The sequence below is a fragment of the Orycteropus afer genome, unplaced genomic scaffold (genome assembly GCF_000298275.1).
Source record: "Orycteropus afer afer isolate SDZICR_OR568_19922 unplaced genomic scaffold, OryAfe1.0 scaffold00046, whole genome shotgun sequence".
Classification (NCBI taxonomy): domain Eukaryota; kingdom Metazoa; phylum Chordata; class Mammalia; order Tubulidentata; family Orycteropodidae; genus Orycteropus; species Orycteropus afer.
In genome coordinates, this window is record NW_006921633.1 from 9,989,348 (window position 1) to 10,004,227 (window position 14,880).

A 14,880-nucleotide genomic window follows, 5' to 3' on the forward strand; every position below is an offset into this window, starting at 1 on the left:
TGTTATGTGCCGTCGAGTCAGCCCTGACTCAAAGTGACCCCTCTTGGGTTTCTAAGGTGGTATCACTATGGAAATAGATTGCCCAACCTTCCTTCCAAGGAGTGGCTGGTGGATTTGAACTGCCAGCCCTCTGGTTAGTAGTAAAATGCCTTAGGTACTACGCCACCAGAGCTCCTATATATATGCATATATACATAAAATATAGTTTTGTTGTTAGCTGCCATTGAGTCATCTTCAACTCATAGCAAACCAATGTATAATGGTATTGAACTTCTGTGACCCACAGAGTTTTCATTGACTGACTTTCAGAAGTAGATTACCAAGCCACTCTTCCTAGTCCATTTCAGTCTGCAAGTTCCACTGAAAACTCTTCAGCATCATAGCAACAAGTAAGTTTCCACTCATGGATGGATAGCACAGATACACGAGGAAAAATGGCCAGAAACTGAACCCTGGCCTCTTGCATGGAAGGTCAGAATTCCGTCACTGAACCACCACTGCCATACAGCCATATATGTATTACATATATACAAATAAGCTATCTCCAAGTTTTCATCATACAAACACACATACATATATTACACATGTGCTATGTATATATATATATATATAGAGAGAGAGAGAGAGAGAGAGAGAGAGAGATAGATAGATAGATAGATAGATAGATAGATATGGAGTCCCTGGGTGGTGCAAATAGTAATGCACTCATTACTAACAGAAAAGTCAGAAGTTTGATAAACCCAGAGGTGCTTTGGAACAAGGACCTGACAATCTTCTTCTGAAAAATCAGCCATTGAAAAGTCTACAGAGCACAATTCTACCCTGACATACCTGGAGTCACCAAAAGTTGGAATCAATTTAATGGCAATTGGTTGCTTGTTGTATGCTTACATACATAATATATTCTCTCTCTCTCTGTCTCTCTCTCTATACACACACACACACACACACACACACACAAACATATATATATGTATGTATATATATGTCTACGTGTATGTGGATCCATATGGAAAAAGAAAAGAAAAGCAACAGACCTGTTTTTGTCCTGCTAAGGTGCCTCCTCTGGCCAGACAACTCACCTGAACTTCCAGACTATAATTATGTATTTATTTGTTAGAGAATTTTTTTTTTTGATGCTGTTTATATTTGGCTACAACCTCCTTCACCAAGCATTTGAGACAGTTCTTAAAACACATGGTGACAATTTGAGGCTGTGTCCTGCCACCCAAGTTGTGTGGGGAGAAGCCATAAAGAAGTGGAGCCTCACCATTTTTCATCCCTGTCTCCCTGGCCTCTCACATGTGCATGTTGTTCTGATGCTCTGCCAGCTTAAGCCAAGCACTCCACAAAGCAGAACAATTCACTGGGGAAGGCTGCTGCAATTAATATATATGTATATATAAGTGAATTCATCATATTTTCCCCCTTCAAATTGCCTCAGCATTCTCATACTACCAGGGGTAAGAGGGCCACCATAAAGTGGGCCTGATAGGCTAAATGAGATAAGAAACTCAACTCCCTTGTGTGTCTATCCTTTGTCTGACTGTGACCCTCTTCAAAGGAGTCGTTCAGCAGCAGTCCTGGAAACACAGAAATGTCTCACTCTGGTCTAGCAAAGGCTTCCTCTCCATGCCAGAGACCTGTCAATCTGTATTCTCTTTTATTCATTCAAACAAAATACATGGCCCCTCAGAACAAGAAAGCAGTCTGTGCCCATCAAGGCACTTAGAACCCGGGAAGAACTTAAGTCTCCAAAGAGCAAACACTCACACCAGCCCACTCTCATGAGTTCGGTGCATGGTTCTGATAGTGACCAACTGAAGTGCCCCGGTCTTGAGACTTGTTTTCCAGAGTTACCTGCAAGGAGTTGTCCTCTCCAAGTAGCATCCCTAACTGAACTCCACAGAGATATTTTTACTTTCTTGAGCAGTTACCACTTGGCTTCCAAATAGATGTGAAAGAATGGCAGGACCAGGGGCCCCTGCACCATTTTCCCTATAGAACCCAGTTTCTACCACCCCCTCAGCTCTGATGGCCCAGCCACCATGTATGATGCATTGTCCCATCACCTTCCCCGTTTACAGCACAAAAGCTATTTAGCCAGTGCCTGCAACCCTGCAGCCTGCAATGCCTTGACAACAGAGGTTATAGGAAAAAAGGGAGAGAGAGGGAGAGGGGGAGAGAGAGAGAAAGAGAGAACAATGTGCAATCGGCACTGCATTAGAGATGGAAAAAGTACTTAAAGCCTGCAACATTCATCAAGACTGAATACATAAATGCCACATTTTGAATAAGCGAAGCAAAAGACAATGACAAAGGAAAGGCGCATTGCTTCAGGAATCTCTATCATTTTCATTTGCTGCTGTCAGGAACCTGTTTTTTGCCTCTCACTCTATCAGCCATTATAGCATTAATGAAGTAACCTCACATAGTTATTGACTGGCTTGTCAGAGGCCCTGCCTGATCCCTTAATAGAAACCATTGGTCTTCAGTTAAAAATGGGGTGAGCTGGGAGGTACTGTGGGCATGTGCTGAATTTCAAGTGCACTCCTGAGGTTATCAAAAGCCATGAAATGCAAATTATTATATTTTTTAAACACACAGATTTCATGCAACTGAGCATATAAAATTGACTAATATTGTACTTTATGCATGCCTTATAATGTTTTCAAATATGCTCTGCATATGTTCTTCTCTCAGAAAGTTGTGGGTGGTATTTGAAAAAGCAGAGGTGGGCCCAGTTTTATTTCGTTCCTTGAATTGTCTCCTGCTTACTGTAAACTGGCACTTCTATCTAATATAGAGCCGTGTTGATGCACTGTCTGCTCAAACAACACCACTAATCCTTTGTCAGAATTTCAGTTTCAAACAAAAATCATTTTTCTTCCTTGGTTTTCTTTCTCCATCTAAAAGTATCCAGATCTTCAAGCAGTATAATATCATTTACTAGCAACTGAAGGTTGGCAGGAGGTCTAATGAATAAATTCTTGTCCCAGAAGGCAATAACTTGGAAAAATAATCCTACATGTAGAGTTTTTAATTCCAATACCACCACACCACACAGCAGATATGTTAAAACATAAGCACAACAAAACAAAAAGGGGTGAAAAATGGAAATTCAAAGACAAAAAATAGTAACAACTTGGAAACAGAGAGTTGGTTATATTTCTGAATTAGGAAAAGTAAAGACACTCACTACAGGGGCAAGTTTGAGAGGGTCTTCAAAGAGAGACTAGAATGCATAGCTAGCTTTTTTGTTGTTGTTTGTTTGTGTTTTTTTTTTGGCACATAACATGATGGCTTCATATTGGTATTTAAATGGCTCAATCTCCTGGTATAAAGCTCTGACCTTTTTTCAGCCTTTCAGGAGAGTAAATGTAGTGTCTACATCTGTTGATTTGCATTATGGCTGCCCAAAACTGGCTCCTTCTGACACTAGATTTTGTGCGTTTCTCAACTTGTGATCATCCAAAAACTAAGGGAAAAAAAAAGTCTCCTCTATATATTTAATAACCTAATACCTTGTGGCTTCTCTTTGTCATCAGTGCTATCCCAGCTCAACTTTCTCACGTAGGCAATCTGTAGACCTACCAAATACATGAGCTCATTTTCTCATTTGGGGAAGGATTCCTGGCAGGGTAGTGGTTAAGTGATTGGCTGGTAACTGTAAGGTCAGCAGTTCAAACCCTGTAGCCACTCTGCAGGAGAAAGATGTAGCAGTCTGCTTTTGTAAAGATTTATAGCCTTGAAAATCTTACAAAGCAGTTCTACTGTGTCCTGTTGTGTCACTATAAGTCAGAATTGACTGAAAGGCAATGCATTTGGCTTTCTTCGGGGTTCTCATTTAGGAATGAAATTAAAGACCTAAAACATGGCCACCATATAAATATTGACAATTCAGCTTCTAAAAGTTCAACTTAGTTGGGAGGAATTGACTAGTTCTCATCTTTAGCCTATTGCATTCAAACAATGATTTTATTAACCTGAAGAAATTGTAAACATAAATTTCCTTCTAAAACATTGTCTTTCTTTTAGATTGGACTCAGATTCTCCAAGGAAAATATGTCCCTTGTATTTTCTTTTCACATGTCAAATCTTGTTAAGGATCTACTACTCTAAAGCCCACAAAGCACAGAAAGAACTCAAACTCTTCTTTATCTCTGGACTTAATGGTGGCCATTCATTGTCTCCTTTAGAAAGACACTAAACAAGAAGTACAAGGTACTGAAAAGGAGACTTGGTAGTGCAGTGTTGAGCCCTCGGCTCCTAACCAAATGTCAGAAGTTCAAACTCATCACTGGCTCCATGGAAGAAAAGACTTGGCAATCTGTTGCCATAAAAATTACAGCCTAGGAAACCCTCTGGGGGAACTCTACTCTACTCTATAGTGTCACTATGAGTTGGAAGCAATGCAACCTAACAACAACAATAGAATATGGTATTTGAAGGTCCCTGGGTGGTACAAATGGTTTTCTCTTGACTACCAACCTAAAGGTTGGCAATTTGAACTCTCTCAGCAGTGGTAGAAGAAAGGCCTGGCAATCTTCTTCCCTTAAGGATTACAGCCAAGAAAATTCTATGAAGCATTTCTACTCTGCAACACATGGTGTCACCATGACTCAAAACTGACTTAACAGCAATAAGCTTGTTTGTTTGATTGTTTTATGTGTGTGTGTGTGTATGGATATAGATAGAGAGATAGAGAGATGATAGATAGATGATAGATAGATAGAGAGATAGATAGAAACTCTGGTGGCATAGTGCCTAAGGCATTAGACTGCTAACCAGAAAGCTGGCAGTTCAAACCCACCAGCCACTCCTCAGAAGGAAGACTGGGCAATACTGCTTTAAGTTCAAATAAATATTATAACCTTTTTTAAATGTTTAAATCCAAATCAAAGATAAGAAATTATCTCTAGCTCTTAGCTATTTTGAAGCCTCTATTACATTTCTTTAATGGCAATAAACACACAATTATAACTTCATATAACTTTAAAACTGGAAGACATGATTTTAATTCAATGCCCTTATGTTAGACATAAACAAATGAAGGAAATAGAAGTTATGTAACTCGTTCAATGGCATAAAATAGGCTGTTGATTCAACATTTACTACACATACTAAATGTGAGGCAAGGTGTAGGTCTGTAATCTCATGGAGATTATGAGATAGTGGGGAGCACAGACTGCTTAACCAACTAGGATATTCGTGATAAGTGCTCTAATAAAAGAAGTTAAATTATACGTCATCAACAACAACCAAAAAAAAAAAAAAAAAAAAATTCACTGTCATCAAGTCAATTCCAACTCCTAGCAAACCCCATTGTGTTTCCAAGGCTGTAATCTCTATGGAAGCAGACCACCTCATCTTTCTTCTGTTGAATAACTGGTGAGTTTGAACAACTAACCTTTTGCTTAGCAGCCAAATGCCTTAACCACTACACTGCCAGAGCTCATTAATAGCCTCAGTGGGAAGAAATCAGAGCAGGCTTCCCAGATGAAAGAACATTTTGGATGAGACATGAAAGATAAAATGGATTTAAGTATTTGAAGATAGCAGGGTAAGAAAGGAGAATATATTAGGCCAGGGAACTGGCATGTGTGAAAGCCTGAATGTGACAGGAAAGATGATGCATTCAAAAACAAAACAAGAGGAAGAAGACTGCTATGTGGAAGCAAGTGAAGAAACCAGTAAAGAACAAGTCATGAAGGCCCTGTGGGCCAAGATACAACTTTAGACTTCCTCCTGAGGGCATCCTGGAGTTATTGAGGATATTAAACAAGGAAGTAGCCTCACTAAATCTATAGTTTTTAAATCAACCTGGCTAACACTTGAAGGAAAAAGGGACAAGTTTGGAAGGAGAGAGACTAGTTAGCACTGTAACAAGTGAGAGATGAAGATGTGTAAGGAAGCAATGGAGATGGTTGAAGAAATATTTAGAAGGGAGGCTAACAGATTCTGTGATAGGAGGGAAATGAGTAAGAATGAAGAGAGGTAAGGGGATATAGGAATGAAGTATGACTCCTAAATCTCCACTTGGGGCAACTGAACACTTGGTGGTTCAATTCACCGTAATGGGTAACATATAAGAAACAGGTCTGGGTAAAGGAAAATGATGAGTTCCATTTCTTCTTGTTGTTGGGTGTCATTCAGTTGATTCTGACTCACAGTGACCCCATGTGACAGAATAGAACTTCACCATAGGGTTTTCTTGACAGTAATTTTTATAGAAGAAAATGGTCAGGCCTTTCTTCCTAAGGAGCCTCTGGGTGAGTTAGAAGAAAGAATATTTCAGTTTGCAGCCCAGTACTTAATCATATGTGCCATTAAGACTCCATAGTGACATTCAAACAGATTAAATAGTTAATAGACATCCAAGTTGTCAAGTGAACAAATATGGGTGAATCTCAAAAGCAAGAATGGAGTCTGAACCTATAGACCCCCAGTCCAGTGCCCTTTAGTGCCTAAGGCACTTGACTGCTAACCAGAAGGCTGCCATTCAAACCCACCAGCCACTCTTCAGAAGAAAGTTTGGGCAATCTACTTCCATAGTAATATATCGCCTCGGGAACCCAAGGAGGGGTCGCCATGAGTTAGATCTGACTGAACGACAGTGAGTTTTTTTTTTTTTTTTTTAATTTTTTTTTTTTTTTTTTTAAATGTGAATAATGATTCCTTCCTGCCTAAAGAGTTGTATGTTCAAAGCAGTTTTCTGGAAGCTAAATACTAAAGAATTTTGAGACACAATAGAAAGCTTCTATGGAAAAATGCACCTAGAGTTTTCAGTTTTCACTAGGTTTTATAATCCCAAGAGTCATGGTGCCATTTTCACTCCTTACATTATTAGTTATAAAAGGAAAGAAAAAAAAAGTCTTCTCTTTATATGCATTTATGACTTTATTGCTCACAAAGCACTTGCAAAACATAAGTTACCACAGTTAATTGCCTACAGAATATGTCCTGTGTACTGATCCCGATCACAGCTACAACATAGTTTGCCATGTCATGACTTACAATGAAAGGCACATGTCAACCCTATGATTCTACTTTGGATTCAGACTCACAACAAGCTGCCCCATGGCAATCTGCTCTAAAGATGTTCATCTGTAAAATAAGAAAATTGAATTAGAATATCCTTAAGATGCCTGCTGGCTTTAAGCTTCTATGATTCTGAGTCTGGGGTTCTGAGATATTGAATTTTAGTACATTATTTGTAAATTAGAGGTACATGTGATGTGGACAAAGTCATGTGGACCATGTTACAAAAAGCTCCAAGGACAAAATAAGAGCTTCCATGGAGAAAGCATTGCTGGGATGGTGAGATGTTGAAGCTTGGAGAGAATGAAAAAGTCATGAAGGCAATTGGACGTTATGGAAAAGTGATGCTGACTCACATTCACTGAGGTTCTTAAACCAGTATGTGTGCTGTTCCAGGACAGTGTTATCAAAAACTTCTAAGGGAATATGAGCTTTAAGAAGCAGTGGTGATAAATTGCAACAACTAAGAGCAGGGAGGCAAAGACTGTGGGAAAGAGAGGGGGAAGAAAAAGATGCTGTTTTATTAAAATATGAGCACTGATATAATGAGCACTTTATTAAAATATGAGCACTGATATATAATTTTTTTAAATAGTCACACACACTTGAATATGCAAACTCACACAAATGCACAGTACTCATCACATACATATGCTTATATATCTGTATGCAATCTCTCCAAAAATGTGTGTATACACACATGCACACACAAACACAGCCCCACAAACTGCCCTCCACACACGCACACACATTTTTCTTTGGCCACAAAGTCTTCCCCTTCCAATAGACTAGTGCCTAGACACTGAGGTTTTAGCTGAGAACGAGACAGGTGTTGGAGCACCCTTTGGCCCGGTGTCCCAAGCTGTACTCCCCCCCCACTTTTTTTTTTTCCTAATGTGTTGTCAGCATGATATTGTCACATGTTCTCTTTCTTTAATGACAATATTGCTCACATCTCTTTCTTCATTTGTTGTTGTTGTTATGTGCCATCGAGTCAGCCCTGACTCATAGGGACCCCTCCTTGGGTTTCCGAGGCAGTATCACTACGGAAGTAGGATTGCCCAACCTTACTTCCGTGGAGTGGCTGGTGGGTTTGAACTGCCTGGTTAGCAGTCAAGTGCCTTAGGCACTATGCTACCAGAGCTCCTGTTGTTGTTGTTGTTGTTGTTATGTGCCGAGCTCCTAGGAGTAGATAAATGAGTGGTTCATATACTATTCTGCTTGAGCCCATAATTTCTGCTTTTTAAAATGTGGTTAATGAGAGGACTTATTTGTGGAAAGAAGCACATTTTTTTTTCCCCATACTAAGTAGATGAGTTTTCCAGTAATATATCAGACAGTGTTTCACTGCTATTCACTTCGTCTCACCTGCTTTGGTCATGTTGTAGAAGGAATCATTCCCTAGCGAAGGATATCATGCTTGGTAAAGTGGAGGGTCAACGAAGAAGGGGAAGGCCCTCAACGAGATGAACTGACAAAGTGGCTGCAACAATGGGTTCAGGTATAGCAAGAATCGTGAGGCTGGCAGAGGACCAGGAAGTGTTTTGTTCTGCTGTGCATAGGGTCACTATGAGTCAGAGACGACTTGACAGCATTTAACAACAACAACAACAATTAGATGTGTATTCCTAGGAAAGCATTTGGGTTTTCAGTCAAATCTCCTAAATTTATTGGTCTCCTGGATTAAACAAAGGAGCTCTAGTGGCATAATGAGTAAGGAAATTGGCTGCTAACCAGAAGGTCAGCAGTTCAAACCTATCAGCTGTTCCATGGGAAGAAGATGAGGCAATCTACTTCTGTAAGGATTTACTGCCTTGAAAAACCAGTGAGGGTCGCTATGAGTTGGAATTGACTTGATGGCAGTGGGTTTGGATTTTGGTTTGGTTTTGGATTAAACAACTCCCCATTCTCCCTGACTTCACTCTGATTTTGTTTCTTTTTGTGTTCGTGATCTTACTTCATAAAGGTATCGGCACTGAGAAGACACCATGAAAATTCCTTCCCCTGCTTTAAGAGTTGAATTCAAGATAGCTTCCCGAAGGAGGCATTGCCATCCCAAGCCCCAGCTCTGGTCTCACAGAAAGTTTGCTGGCTGCCTTGGGGTATTAATGTGCATGAATGCTGTCTCAAGTGTGCCTCAGAAACTTTTCTAGCCAAAATTTCCTGGGTCAAACAAGAATCTCTCCAAGCAAAAGAGAAAATAAACCAAATCCCAAATGGCATCTTGAGAAGTGACAGTGTCATAATGTCTCAAGCTTCCATTTCATACGATATTCAGCATATTTTAAAATGCAAATGGGCCACCTTTTCTTCTCTATCTTTCTTTTATTTTATTTTTAAGGATTCAGGAGCAGGAAAATAATTAGCATTCACTCAGCTCCATAGGACATCCATTTAAACTCTTACTAGGGGGTCAAAGTGCATGATGCTGCCCTGCCAGAAACTTTCTTATACAGAGGGGACACAGTCTGGAATATCCAAAGATATCAAGTCTTTTAATCCCTATGCTGGGTTATTTGAAACACCAATAGACACACCACTATGGGGAAATTACTTAATCGGCTTCAAGATTTATCGCTATTGTGTTCTATGCACCCGGTTAAAATAGAATACCTCAGAGAGGCCTCAGTGGGTCAAGAGTCCAAGTCATATTGCAAGTATTTCATAGCACATTACAAAGTTTCTGGCCAAGCCTTTAATCCTCAAAATCATTAAATCCCAGCTTTGCACTGATATGCATATAAAAACATTCTGCCAAATGAATCTGCTTTACATTGCCCTCAAAATATTGCTGCAACACAGAAAAAGGCTGGAGTCTGAAACATTCTACGGCTCACAAGGGTACAGTTTATCAAAAGGTGAAGGAGAGTTTGTGTAAAGCAAAAAAAGAAACTATTGTGTTGGATTGATTTAAGACTAAATGTACGCTGTCAAAAAAAATAGATTTTTCACCTGTCAGGCAGTCATTTTTACAAATGTATGATATGGGTACTGATTAGTGAAAATACTCTTTTCTAGATGAATTATAATATAACCCTTTGCTTCCTTGCCGTTCATCTTAGAGTTTTCCCTTTTGTGTGACTCACTTGTCTACTGTTTCAGTTTCTAGGGAAAAGGTTAAGAGACATTCACTGCATAGGAGAATTGATCTTGTGAAACCATCAAGTGGGCTTACAGTGAACAGAGGAAGACAATGCCCAGCAAAAACAAAGAAACTTAGGCACTGTGTGTAGGTTGTCAGGATGGAAGACACCAAATTCCATTTTCATATAAGAAACATGAAAACCGGCTGTGCCGACACTGGCACTGACATTTCTCTGAAATTCTTATGACTTTGTCATCAACCCACATATTTTCAAAACAAATTGTTTCATGTTTGTTTACTTTGAAAACAAGATGCCATTGTCCTCGATGAAAATGTGACTTTATAGTAAAAATGTCAGCATGAAAACACATGGAACACAAAAAACAATATCTGAGAAGAAAATAAAAAATAGAGCCTGAATAGCCTTTTCCAAGAGCCTGAATATTAGTGATGAAAAGTGAATTCAAAAACTATGGCAGATATATTGACAGTCCTCACATAAGAGTAGTGTGTGAATAGCGATAGGGTGTTTAAAAGCAATTTGTTTTTATGACACCTTTTTTTTTTAACTTGCAGAAATTAGTGGCAGCAACAACAACAATTGTTGCAACAACAACAAAATCAAGAGCTATTGACATCTCATAGCTGAAAAGCATAAGCTGGTATCATTTTGCAACCTTGCTTTCCTTGGTTACATGCAGAGTAAAAGTAAAATATATCTGGCAGTTGAGAAATGGCAGAGTAATCTCTGGAAATTGTATTATAGATTATTTGCCAAATGAATTGTTTCTCTTTATTAAGATATGAAACAGTAGAGTGCCAGAAAAGAGATGCAGATGTAATCGAAAACCGCAAGGCAAACCCACTTCCAAACCTCACCAGTATTTCTGGTGGCCAATGCCGGGGTGAAATTTTAGCAATATTCCTATGTCTGTTTGGGCAGAATCAATGACTTATGTCAAAAAGCTGCCTTTCTACTCTTTTCAGAAAGTCAGAATTGAAAAGTGAGTGAAATAAGTGATTTCTCTTTCTTAAAGAAGACTCCGAAAAATTTTTAAACGAAAATTCAGGTCATTCAAAGTCCCTCATTTGCTTAATGATGAATGGAATATTGTGAGCGTCAAGTATATGACAACTTTTATTGGACAGTTTTCAGCTTCAATCCATTCATAAGAAAATTCAGCTCCTAGAGAGAACCTTCCTGAGACAGACTATTCAAGGAATAAGGGAAGAGGGCTTGACTAAGAGCCAGAAACCCAGACACTGAAACCAAATTTCTTCCTAAGGAATATGTGAACCTAGTACTGGTTATGTCACCCAGGTTTCCTCGCCTCTTCCTGAAAGATCAATTGTCTCCATGGTCCAGTTCAGCTGGACCAGTCTAATTTGTTTAAATCAAAACAATTCTAACAGACTTAATCAAACTTGTCTGTCAAACTGTATTTTGGTTGTCTTCATAACTAATTTCCGATCATTCAATATGTAGTGTTGATCAGAACTTTCTGCATAACCAAAGACACAGATGCTACCATTTCCCATCACAGTCTGGATGCCACTGTCCCCACTCATTTCTAAGTGAGTGTGGCTTGCTACCAAAACCTCACTCCATACTGGGAAAGGGAGAGGCATTCAGTGGCTCACCATCTTTCCCAATCATAAATGTGTTGATACCCTTTGTTTTTCCAGTGCTGTTGAGAAGCTGAGAGAGCTAAGTGTTAGGTAGAGTTCATCAAAATAGGCAGTGCTAAAAAAGTAGCATAAACCCAGAAACTTAAGGAAATAAGAGAAAATAAAATACTGTGAAAGAACTCTGAATAATAGATTTAAAACAAAAAGTCTAAGGGATCAAACATATATGTGGGAGTGAGAATAGAAAGATAATAATTTTTCAAAGCCAATAAACACACAGAACTAAGGGCAATATATCAAAAAGCATAATTACCATATATAAGAGCATGCATTTGCCTAAGAGAATGTCCTCTCAGCACCCATTTCCCACTGATAGTCCATTCCTGCCACCTATAGAAGAAGAGAATAAAGAGGTTCCATTCAGGTAGAGGATTATTAAGCAGTCATTTGAATCCAGGGGCCTATAAAACCATTCTGAGTCATATTTTTCTTTTTTTTAATTAAAAAAGGTTTAACTCTCCCCTCATCACTTGCAGGCTGAATTGGTTTGATCCAGAGAGGCAGTTATGCATAAGAGCAACCACTCTCTATTGAATTAGGGGATCTCTCATGCAACACATCTCACCAATTACAAGGTAGGGATGCAATTCTATGATTTATCATACATTATACTGTTAAGTAATATAACATTATAGATACAATTTGTACCTATCTCTGCACAGATTAGAGAGGTGGCACATGAAGAGAGGATCATTAAACACAGAGCAGGGGCAAGGGCCAAGCTCTTCTCTTTAACAAGCTGCTCCAAGTACCACCTCTCTAATCCATGGAGAGACAAGAATAAATTGTTCCAGTAGCTTATTCCAAACCACGCTCTTTGGGGCTGGGGGTTTTATGAAAATGGAAGGAAATAGGAAAATAGCATTTCTATGTGGTCCATACTTCCGATCTTAGGGCCTGGCCATAGGTGAGAAAGCAATTTTGAATTTATTGGGATTATTCCCCTCCTTGCAAAGTTGATGGGATTCCTAGTCTCACACATGCATGAATATGAATGTTTGTAGCTGCACATCACACTCATGGATGTGAATCCATATTCCATGCAGGCAGAATGCATATTGGCCTTTCAATTTAATTGAGGCCAAATTATTGATATTTGACTCTCAGATAGTGCTGGATCTGGGCACTATATTAGAGACCACCACTGCCCAATAAAAATATAATGCTAGTCACATTTATAATTTTACATTTTTAGTAGTTACATTAAGAAATTAAAAGAAACAGGTACAAATCTTTTTGATAATACATTTTACTTAACCCAATACATTCAAAATAATATCAATTCAGCATGTAAACAACATTAAAAAAAAAAAAAAACTATTGATGCATTTTGAGTTATTTTCTTCGTACTAAGTCTTTGAAAGCACATCTCATTTCAAACTAGGCAGATTTCAAGAGCTAAATGGTACATATAACAGCTGGCTACCATATTGGACAGTGTAGCATTCATACTGTGTCACCTACAACTCCAAGATCTCCCTTAAGGCCCTGCTGCTTTGTTTGGAGTAAGCTTCATTTTCAGCCACTTTACTCAAATAGGCTGAAGTCTTGATAAGGACAAAATGGATAAAATGATATTTCTTCACACTAAATATAATTCTTTTCAAATCCACAAAGATCTTGGTGCCTGTTGCTGGAAAGGTGAGCTCCTTGACCTCTATCTGCTCTATCTTCCCTTTCTAAGGTCAATAAATGGGATATAAATAGCAACCTTAGCAGACAACCCAGTCTACTCTTATTAGAACATCTTGTTTATAATATTTTTTCTTCCATAAGGCATCCGTGCTACCACTTCTAGCTTTATTAAACTCAATTAGACTCCATTTTTCCCTGAGCATACCCTTTTATAACAGGAAAATTGCATAATTCGCTTGAATGGCAAAACAATGAGGTAGGCAAAGATATAAGGACACCGTTAGACTGCCTCATAAACCCTAGCTTGTCATGGGACAAGTCATTGATTTCTATTGGAAATCTCATTGTAATGTCAGACTCTAAGTTGAATTCATTCTTTGCTTCTCTTCGAAGTAAACAATGGGCCAGAGTAGAATGGGCTGGAGTGATCCTAGCAATTACTCTCAGAAATAATTGGATAATCTGATTGTCTGCTACCCAAGAAAACATAGGTTACTGAGACACATACAATGTCTGAATCCATTGCCCTTAAATTATTATCTGTCTTTGGATTTTCAAAAGCCAATAGCTGGGAGTCAGATTTGTTTTAAAAATTTGGCTATCCTATTTATTTGCCATGCAATATTGGGCAAAGATCTTATCTTCTCTGAGACTTAGTTTTCTCATCTGCAACAGTGGCACTGCATGATTTTGTCCAGTTTCAGTAGCCTACATCCTGCATCCTACTCTCAATAACCACACATTTAGCCATACTTGGGCTGGGAAAAAACATGGCTCAATGTTTTCTTAAGAAAGGTATATGGTTACAATGAATGAGATGTAGATATTTTTAGATCATTCCACAGCTTCATATTACTCAGTTCCTAGCATCACTGCCTTGTCAGCAAGGTCCCATTCCATTTTAGACAGTTGGTCAATCAAAGTTCTTTGTAAGCATATGTCCAATATCATGGCTAAGTACTTTGGGGGTTGGGTCAGTACAGATGGCAGAAGAATTCATGTGAGCCTGTCAAAAAAAGAGCCTTGATAATTCTCTCCTCTGTATTACCAAAGTTCTTTACTGTTATAAATTAAAATTGAACTTGAATGTATCATCTACTAGACTATAAGCTGGAACTCAGTGTTATTGTAGCTCTCATTGTGTTTCTCAGTTCTGGACATGATTGTGCTACATAGTTCTTGTATCTCTCTCTCTCTCTCTCTCTCTCTAAATATAAATATATATATTTGTTGTTGTTGTTATGTGCCATCGAGTCGGCCCCAACTCATAGTGACCCCTCCTTGGGTTGTCGAGGCAGTATCACTACGGAAGTAGATTGCCCAACCTTCCTTCTGAGGAGAGTGGGTGTTAGGTTTGAACCACCAGCCTTCTGGTTAGCAGTCAAGTGCCTTAGGCACTATGCTACCAGAGCTCCTCTCTCTCTCTCTCT